Here is a 9,770-nt window from a genome sequence, read left to right as displayed (position 1 = left end):
TATTGCCAACCTCTTTCATGAATGATGACCTCCTCTTTATATAGTAGAGGAGTTTCAACCCTAGTACAATTCTAAATAAAGCAAGTAAATCTGGTGACAGCTGTATTGCCAAAATTGACGCCGAAATATCCGGGTTAGGACGGATATTTCGGTCTCCCACTAATGGCAGTTAATCGCCCTTCCTTTATCGCCTCATCCTGGCCCGGGCTCAAGCCTCGTTCCCGGTGAGACGATCGTTTTGTGACCGAGCATAACCATGACGACGAGAAACCGAGCGTGCTTGTGTCCTCGATTTTACCTGTATACAACTTTAAATAAATATTAATTTTTGAATATCAATATCTCAAGTGTTATATTTAAAAACAAAAATTAAGAAACATTTTGGTATATTATATATATTTTTAATTTAAGATTCAAGATTTGTTTTTTTTTTTTTGGGTTAAAACTTCATATCGAATTAAACTAATACACGTAAAATGAAAGGACGGGATCCTTGATACTAGTAATTTTGTGAATTGAAGTGAGTGTTTAAAGCTAGCTGATCTGACAGTAGAGCATGTTTGCCAGCTAGATATTTCAGATTTCTCCTAATTATAATGTCAAAGTCATGAGAGTTGCCGACTTGCCGTGACCAATTTCGATATTTTGATTGAAACAAGTCGAAAGGTACTTTTTCTTATTAAAAAGACGGATGCAATGTCGGTCCAACCAGTACAATTAAATTTAATATTTTTTATATGGACTATAGAGTATATTCTAAAAATAATAATTTTCAATAAATGGCAAGTTCTGAATTCATAGTCGTAAAAGGACAGTAAATCCTCAATTCGTTCTAGTAGCGAATTTTGCAAATTTTAGATGAATCTGGTCAGTTTTTGGTATTAGCGCAATACTTGTCTACATCGGGTGTTTACACTCAATCAATGCAACTTATCAGGGTTAAGTGATTTAATGAATTGAAGATATATATTAACTAATCAAGATCAAATGAAAGTTGTATATATTCAAACACATGGTGTACATCTATTGGTTTTGGTGTAAACACCCAGTGTGGGTAAGTATTTACCATAATTTAGTAGTACTCCTTTCGGTTAAAAATGAGTGTCCACTCAGTCTTTTTCTTTTAATTAAAAAAGAGTGTTTACTTACCAAATAAAGAAAAAATTAACTTTGTTTTTGCAGATTTTCCCTTATTAAGTATTAAGTGCTCAAATCCCAATATTTAATTAATAAGAGATAGTTTAATCAAATTATTTATTTTTTTCTAATAATTTTTATTTTTTAAGTGGTATACAAATGATTAAGCGGATACTCTTTTTAAATCGGAGGGAGTAATTTTACTCTAAAACCCGAACGGAAACAAATCATATTTGAAGTCATAGAAACAAACAAGACAAGTGCGCAAATGAAGAATAAAATAGGGGCACAAAAGATGTTGGATTTGATAACCACTGGAAACAGCATAGGGACATATATTACCAAATAAAACCAGCCACATCCCCACAATAACATGATAGGGGAACGATAATATATAGATAAGTATAGTAAGAGCACGAGATAGACTTATCTTTTGATTAGGCTTTTGGTGGGGTACTCTGTCATAATTTAAGTATTATGCACTGTAGTGTATCTGGTAATTTCAAAAATAATAAATTAAATTTCTTAAGTAGTATTATTACCTTTTCTATATGGTTATATATCTTACCTTACAGCAAAATAACATTAAAGGCAAACTGATTCCTAGTTGTACTCTAATCAAAATAATCTCTTTACTGATAACCAAATTATTTCCTTTCCAACCTTATTTACAACTTCGAGATTTTTATGGGTTCTTTTGTAGACCACGACTCAAGTAATTCATGATCACATTAAAGAGATAATTACGGCAAGGTACTTTCCGGTGATCTAACTTACCAAACTTAGCCTAACTCTTTCATTATTACCGGGCGACCCATTGTCAATGTCATTCCTTGCTCGATTTCTATTTTTTTTTATAAGGTGTCGTTTGGTTGGAAACAACTTATATTAGGATTAGTTATTGGGAAAAGGGTCAAAAATACTCCTCAACTTTCATAAGTTGACTACTTTTACCCTCCGTTACATGCTGGGGCCATATCTACCCCTCCCCTTACAAGTTGGAGCCAAATATACCCCTATCGTTAGTAAAGTTTCAAAAATATCCCTCATTTATAACATATTCCTACATAAGCAAGTCTAGTCATTTGGAATTGGGTGACATATATGGACGCCACATGGCATTTAACTTAGGCTTAATGCATATGCAGCCTCCTAAACTTGTTTTTTTTTTCTTTTCCATTTTGGCACCTCAACTAAGTATTGTTCCTATCGAACCCCTAAACTCGTCCTCCAGTGTGTCTATTGTGTTTGTGTTGTTCCTATTGAACCCCTGAACTCGTCATCCAGTGTGTCTATCAAACACAATTTGACATACATAGTATTTCCTCTTCAATGTAGCAATATGCTAATATATATTTTAATTTAATTACGCTATCTTTTAGCTAAGATTAACATCAATTGAGAGAAAAAAAAAGTAGCTCTTAATTAAGCTGGCAGTGGAAGAGCAGAACCAGCAGAAACGTGCACATCCAAGACTTAAAGAATAGCTTACCACATGTCTTAACTATTACTCCACCTTCATTTTCCCAATTTAATTTCTGTTTCTAATAAAAATCAGATTTAGGGGGTTTGATAGACACACTTGAGGACAAATTCAGGGTTCAATAGGAACAACACTTAGTTGAGGTGTCAAAATGAAAAAAAAGGGCAAGTTTAGGGGGCCGCATATGCATTAAGCCTTTAACTTATTTTATGTGGTGCCTACGTGGCAAACTTTTTTAAAAACAATCTGGAAAATTGATTTTTCTAAAAAAAATGGCTTTTATTAAAAATTTATATTTTTTTTATTTTCTAAAGCCCGCTTCTTAAAATTTTTTTTGCAAATTAAATGTTTTTTTTAAATCAGTTCTTTCAGATTTTTTTTTAAATTAATCCAAATTAAAAAAAAAAGTTTTTCAGGACACTTTTTTTTTTAAAAAAATAATACTTTATAGTTTTCCAGATTAAAAAAAACCATTTTCCAGATTTTATAATTAAAAAATCCAATTTTCGAGAATATATTTTAAAAAATAGGTTTTATAAAATAAAAAAAAATCATATTTTTAATAGAAACCATTTTTTTCAAATTTGTTTTAAAAAAAATCAATTTTCCAGATTGTTTAAAAAAAAAAGTTGCCATGTAGGCACCACATAGAATAAGTTAAATGCCATGTGACATCCATGTCACCAAATTCCAATGACCAGGTTTGCTTATGTGGGAATATGTTAGAAATGAGGTATATTTTTGAAACTTTGCTAATGGTAGGGGTATATTTGACCCCAACTTGTAACGGAAGGTAAAAATAGTCAATTTATGAAAGTAGAGGGGTATTTTTAACATAATCTTAAACTTTCACATTATATTTGAGAGGATCCCTAATATTATACACTAAGGTATGATCAAATACCCATATTTCTCTAGGAATTACCATAAAATTTATATTAGCTTTTCGTTAATCTTTACATTATTGGTCAATCTTCCATGTTTCGTATTTCTATTTATGTTATCAAGTATATCTATGGAGTGCTGTCATACTTCAGTTTTTCTTCTAAGCAAACGACCTCATTACAACATTTATTATTTTTGTACTTTAGTTGTACAAAGGGAGAAATTTGCATTTAACGAGAGATGAAAATATTATTCTATTTGGGCAGTTCTAAATGGCAGCAATTCCACCGCACTTTTTTTTTTTTTGGGTTTGAAGTATCTAAATGTTCTTTTTTGATGAAGAAGTAGTTTCATTAAAAAAGCATCAAGTATATAATTATACAAAACAAATACATTTTTTATACACTGCAAGCTGAGTTGGTTCCCTATCATTTTTGTAGCAACCACCATCATGGGCTCATGGCAGACATGAGATAATGTAATCATTCCAAAAAATCACTCTCTTGCGAAGCCTCTCATGAATATAGAGGGATTGACAATGTCAAAATTGATTACGTTGTTCTTCTCATTCAATTTACAAGCAAAAATTATATATCGAATCGTTAGTTTTCTATAAGTAAAAGTTAATTAAAGAATCATCGCAAAATACCTATAATCGAATAATTGTTTTTCCATGAAAATGCACGCCTTTTACTAGAAATCATGTGAAAGGATTTTAGGAGATTTGAGTAAGTATTTGTAAAGTTTGTCAGTTTAACGTTGAATCAATATCTAGAGACGCTTTCGAAGCTATTGTATTCTCTATTGTCTTTGTAGCAACTATACTGTAGACATGAGACAACGGTTCTAGTAAAAAAAGTCATCTTCTGGCGAGCCCCTCACGAATACAAAGGATTGATAGTGTAAAAAATTGTTTGTGTTGTTCTTCTCATTCAATTTACTAGCTAAAAATGATAATAAGTCCCGTATTATTATTAGTCTTTTTTATAAATAAAAGTTTATTAAAGAACAATCGTACAATGCCTATAATCGAATAATAACTTTTTTCATGAAAAACACATGCTTTTTACAAGAAATCACGTGAAACAATATTAGGAGATTTAAATAAGTATTTGTAAAGTATATTAGTTTAGCTTTGAATCATTATCTAGAGACGCTTTCGAAACTATTGTGTTCTCTACCGTCTTTGTCATGACTGTCATGTGGACATGAGACAACGATTTTAGTAAACAAAAAAAAAAAAAAATCATACTCTGGCGAAGCCGCTCATGGATACAGAGGGATTGATAGTATAAAAATTGTTTACGTTGTTCTTCTCATTCAGTTCACAAGCTAAAAATAATATGTACCGTATTATTATTAGTTTTTCTATAAGTAAAAGTTTATTAAAGAACCATCACGCATTTGCCTATAATCGAATAATGATTTTTCAGAAAAGCACTCCTTTCACAAGAAATCACGTGATAGTGACATGATTTTAGGACATTTGAAAAAGAATCATAGATGGAGTACTGGTTAACAAAAATGGTAAAGACGGAAGAGATATAGCATGATATAGAAATAAAGTTAGGAAGAGATATAGCATGATATAGACATAAAGTTAGGAAGAGATAGAGCATGATATAGAAATAAAGTAAATATCGTAATAAAGGAAATCAAGGAAATATCAAAGGAGGGTTCAAAACCTCTCCTTTTTCGTGTGTCAGCTCTAAACCAACACAGTGCAATGGAGGGCATCAACGTATACATACGTAAATAAATAAATAAAAGTTACACAATCGTTTATATTTATCAGCAAATTTCATTTAAAAACTCAAATTTATTCTCATTACCTTAATAAGTACCATGACGACAGTTAAGTGAATAAGTTTTGAGAAAGTACTTTACAAATTTAATAACAAAACGATATTCCCCACAAATGTTAGTACCCATTAATTTCATCTTATGTCAAAAAGGAAACGGAGATACACACACGTAATGCAGTTACATTTCCTTCTCTTTGTATATTTATGCCATGTAGATGACATGGCTGTTGCAATCAAATTGATACATGCGTTTAAGATTTCTCTCATGCGCAGTTACGCAAATAGCTCATCAAATTGCTCTAAGCTTGAACCCAAGAAGTTGAACACATTTGAATTATTGAACATACTTATTGTTTACCCCGAATTTGGATAATCAATTAAATTTGTGAGTGGGTATAAGATATGTGGTTAAGTCTTAATCTACTTGATAAAAGAAAGATATAAATGTGGATATAATAAGACGAGAGCAATGATAATCGGTGATTTGCGATATGCTTGTATGTTCACTAGTGTATGAGTGTTACTCGATTGAAGTAATGCAAGAAATAAATGCAACAAATATGACCGAAAGCAGGTGTTTGAGAGAGAGATTTTGTATATATATATTGCTATTACAAAGTGTTCTTGATGTGTGGAAGCCAACCCCCACAAAGGAGAGGGATGAGCTCTATTTATAGTGTTCTCTCTATAGGCCTCATACAATACAAGTCATTAAAAAATAAGGGGAAGGACAACTCTTAGTGGGTTAGGTTGACCGTACGGTCTGACACACGCATGGTTGGTGGTTGACCATGACAGGACGCTACCGACGCGTAGCTCACGCGCAACGGCTCTACCGGACCAATAGCCACGGTTATTCGGACTAACGACCTCGACCGACCCGATGACGAAGAAACCGGACCAAGCGGCCCCCCTGTTCAGCTCCGGTCCGAGCGATCCTCCGGTCCGACCGTTCCTCCGGTTCAAAATTAAAATCTTCACCTGTGTTATTGTAACCTTCTTCCTTCGGTCCCCCATCTCCCCGATTTGACTCATATCCAGTTTTTACCGTATACAGATAGTCCCCACACTTCCCGGATCTCCGATCTATCGGAGTAGCGGGGAGTGGACGAATCACGAAACCGGTGACTCCGTTAGCTCGTTGTTATCTACTCATTTTGGCGGGAACGGTTGCGTCACATCTCCCTTTTCAACGGCCACGTGTCCTGCCCCGGATGGTCCGCTCTGACAACCGCCGCATGCACGTTGTTTCGAGTCGCTTCTCATTAATTATGGGGGCACGTGGCGCTCCCGGATTGGTCGGGGAATCGTAACTGCCACAGTCCCATGCCTATATAAGGCCCTTCCATTTCATCATTTGAACATTTAGCTCCTCGATTAACCCTTTCTGCTTCAAACGTTCCGCCTCTTACACACTCAATATCCTTGCTCATAATCATCTGAAAAACTTGATTCTCATTGATCTGCTGCTTGCATTAGGTGAAAAGGATCGATACCGCCACCTTTTCTACTTGTTATTCTCGCCTGTTGTTGCTTCCTTCCGTAGCTTTTGCCACTTTGTGAACCTTTTGGCTGTTCCCTTCGCTCTTTTGCCTCCCTTATCTCTTCTTTCGAATCATTCAACTTCTTCCTTTCATATTTCCCAATGTCTGAAACCACTTCCCATCACATTCCCTCGGTTTCATCCCCAGGAACCGAGGCCGTATCTCCGGTTAAAGCAAAGAGCTCCTTCGAGCCTACAGCCTCGGATATTATACCGGCCAAATTCAACTTCAACAAAGACCTCGAGGTTGAAAAACCTTCGTCAGTGTCCGACAGGGGATTCGATGTTAGGCGATACCCCTCCTCCATTATCGAGGATAAGCTCGACCTGGTCCGGGCTGACTGCGGGTGGCATACGCGTTCGGTTCAAGTCTTCGCCCCTAGGCTGAACGAATCAGTCACCGACCACCGGAAAGGATTTTTGTACGTTTACACTTACCCCTTCACTCTCAAACTCGACCCTCCGATCGACCCGGTCATCTTAGACATGTGTCAGACTTACGGCGTGACCTTGGCTCAAATCGGCCCGATTGTTTGGAAGGTCGTGGCGTGCCTCCGGTTACTGGCCAATAATGCCGAGAAAGAGTTCACGTTGGCCCATTGATACGCCTATATTCCCCGAGGCTATTCCGGGGCGGCGTAATAAAATTAGCAAAACGCAGCCGGAACCCCTTTTTCTCGAAGATGGATGAAGACAGAGACCGAGGCTGGTTGGAGCGGTTCGTCTGGGTGCGGACCTCGGACATCATCCCGAATGATTTCATGCCCTTCCCGGAAGAGTGGAACAACAAGCGTAAGTCTGAACTTCGAGTTATTGCCTTTGTATGTTTTGTCATTCTTCGGTCTTATTTTCTCACTGCTTTTCTTATTTTTATTAGCCAACGGATATATTCCTCCGGTCGTCCGTAACCTGAGTGAATGGGTCACGGCACTCCTCAGCCAGTATGACCACGACAACCGGACATGGGCCCACCTGTCACGCGGCCGATTGTTCGCCCAAAACCACGGTAGTGCTTTGCTTTTACCCGTGTTTACTGCCTTTTTCACTATCCGTACTCATTGTCTCTTCGGCCTTCAGGTTTGCCCAAGGGCTCAGTGGATCCAAGACCGGAGTCGGGCGCCGAACCTACAGCGTCGACATCTGAGTTCGATTCAGCGGGTGCGTCTCGTGCCCTTGCTGCTGCTGCTGCTGCCAAAAGAAAGAGGCCCTCGAAGAGAGGGAAAAAGTCGAAGAAGAGGGCGAGGAGCGTCGCCCGGACCTCCCGGGATGAAGCAGAGCCCGATATCATTATTTGGAGAGTTGATGCCGATTCTCTCGTGGCTCCGATCCCCGAGGAGGCTGTTTCTGTCTCATCTCTTCCTTCTGCTGCTGAAGGACTTCTGGTTCCGGTCTCGCAAACAGGTGCGGAAGAAATTCTTTCCCCGGCTCCTCTAAGGTCAATTGACTTTGTCGACATTACAGGTGAAACTTCTTCTGAAGAAACTCCCCTGCAAAGGATAAGGAGGTCCGGGGAGGCGGCCGCTGCTGAAGCCGGTAAAAGGACTGGGCTGGTCCCGTAGATCGAAGTCCCCGTTGGCGCCGATCTGACGCCCAAGCACGATCCTGCTGCGACTACGGAACCCCCGAGCTTTGCCGAAAATATTGAGGCTGCTCTAAGTTCCTCTACCCCGGCTCCACGACCTGACGATTTCGACGATATGTTCTCGGGCACCCCTCCCGCTACCGGCGAAGCTGCGGGATTCGGGCATCTCCCTATCCCTCGGGCCACGAGGTCGGCCAGCCGATCCTCCGAGTCCGGGGCTAGGGACAACTTGGTGCGTATTTTCCCGGCGCTAAGCGTGGAACCGAGGAGAACAAAGTCGGTTGTGGTCACCGTCCCCGAGGACTGCAGCTTCCTTTCTCGTCTGGTGGGCTTAGCGAGCTATCTGAGGCCTCTTGTCTCAGATTCGGACAAGCGGAAGATGACCGGGGTCACCTGGCAATGCCTCATCAACGAGAGTATGCATGCGGGCAATCGGGTAGGATTTTAAGCCGTTTCTGCTCACCTTTACTGAGGATTTTAACTTTGTCCCGTTCAAGTTTTTAACTTGCTTTATTTTGCAGAGTGTGGTGCTTGTCAAAGAGGCCTTCGTTCGCGCCCAGTAAGAGATGGATGATCTTAAGGGCCAATTGGATGCCCAGGGCCGGGAAATGGAGAAGTATATGCACCTTCTTCGGGAGAAGGCGGAGGAGTTGAGCCGAACAGTCGCTCTTTCCAATATTCAGCCCGAGCTTGACGCAGCGAAGGGCGAGAACCGTCAGCTGAGGAGTGACCTGGTCGCCATGACCGAATACAATCGGAGCCTCGAAGCTGAGAAGATCGGCCTTAACCGGGATAACGCTCAAATTTCCTTGAGGATCGGTAAGCTTGAGACCACTTTCTCCCAACTCCGGGAGGAGCTAGATTTGGTGAAGTCGGACGCTGCGGGCTTGGCTGAGAGGAACCGGATGCTCGAATCCGAGAGTGCCCGGTATCAAGAGCGTGCTAGGGTGTTCGAAGAGAAAGCGGAGAGCAGGGCCCGGATGTGCGATGATCTGAAGAACGAACTTAAGGAAACGGTCGATGCAAATGACACCCTCGAGGCCGAGCTTCAATCGGCCATCCATATGCAGAATGTTCTTGGGTAGGCTCGGGATGCCCTAGCAGCGAAGTTAGCGCAGGCCGAGGCTGATTTGGACGAGGCTCTGAAGAGTGTCGAGGCCGCCGAGGCTCAGGCTACTATTGTTGCTGAGTACGAGAAGTGGAAGTCCCGGAGGATTACTGTCGAGCAAGCCGAGTATGGCTTTTTATCGATCTTCCGGCCCTTATTGCTGAGGCTAAAAGGGTCGAAGGAGAGGCTAACGATGCTCTTGGTTCCGACTCCGATGACTCTGAGCG

The sequence above is a fragment of the Lycium barbarum genome, chromosome 8 (assembly GCF_019175385.1).
Source record: "Lycium barbarum isolate Lr01 chromosome 8, ASM1917538v2, whole genome shotgun sequence".
NCBI lineage: Eukaryota > Viridiplantae > Streptophyta > Magnoliopsida > Solanales > Solanaceae > Lycium > Lycium barbarum.
This window is presented reverse-complemented; position numbering follows the sequence as displayed.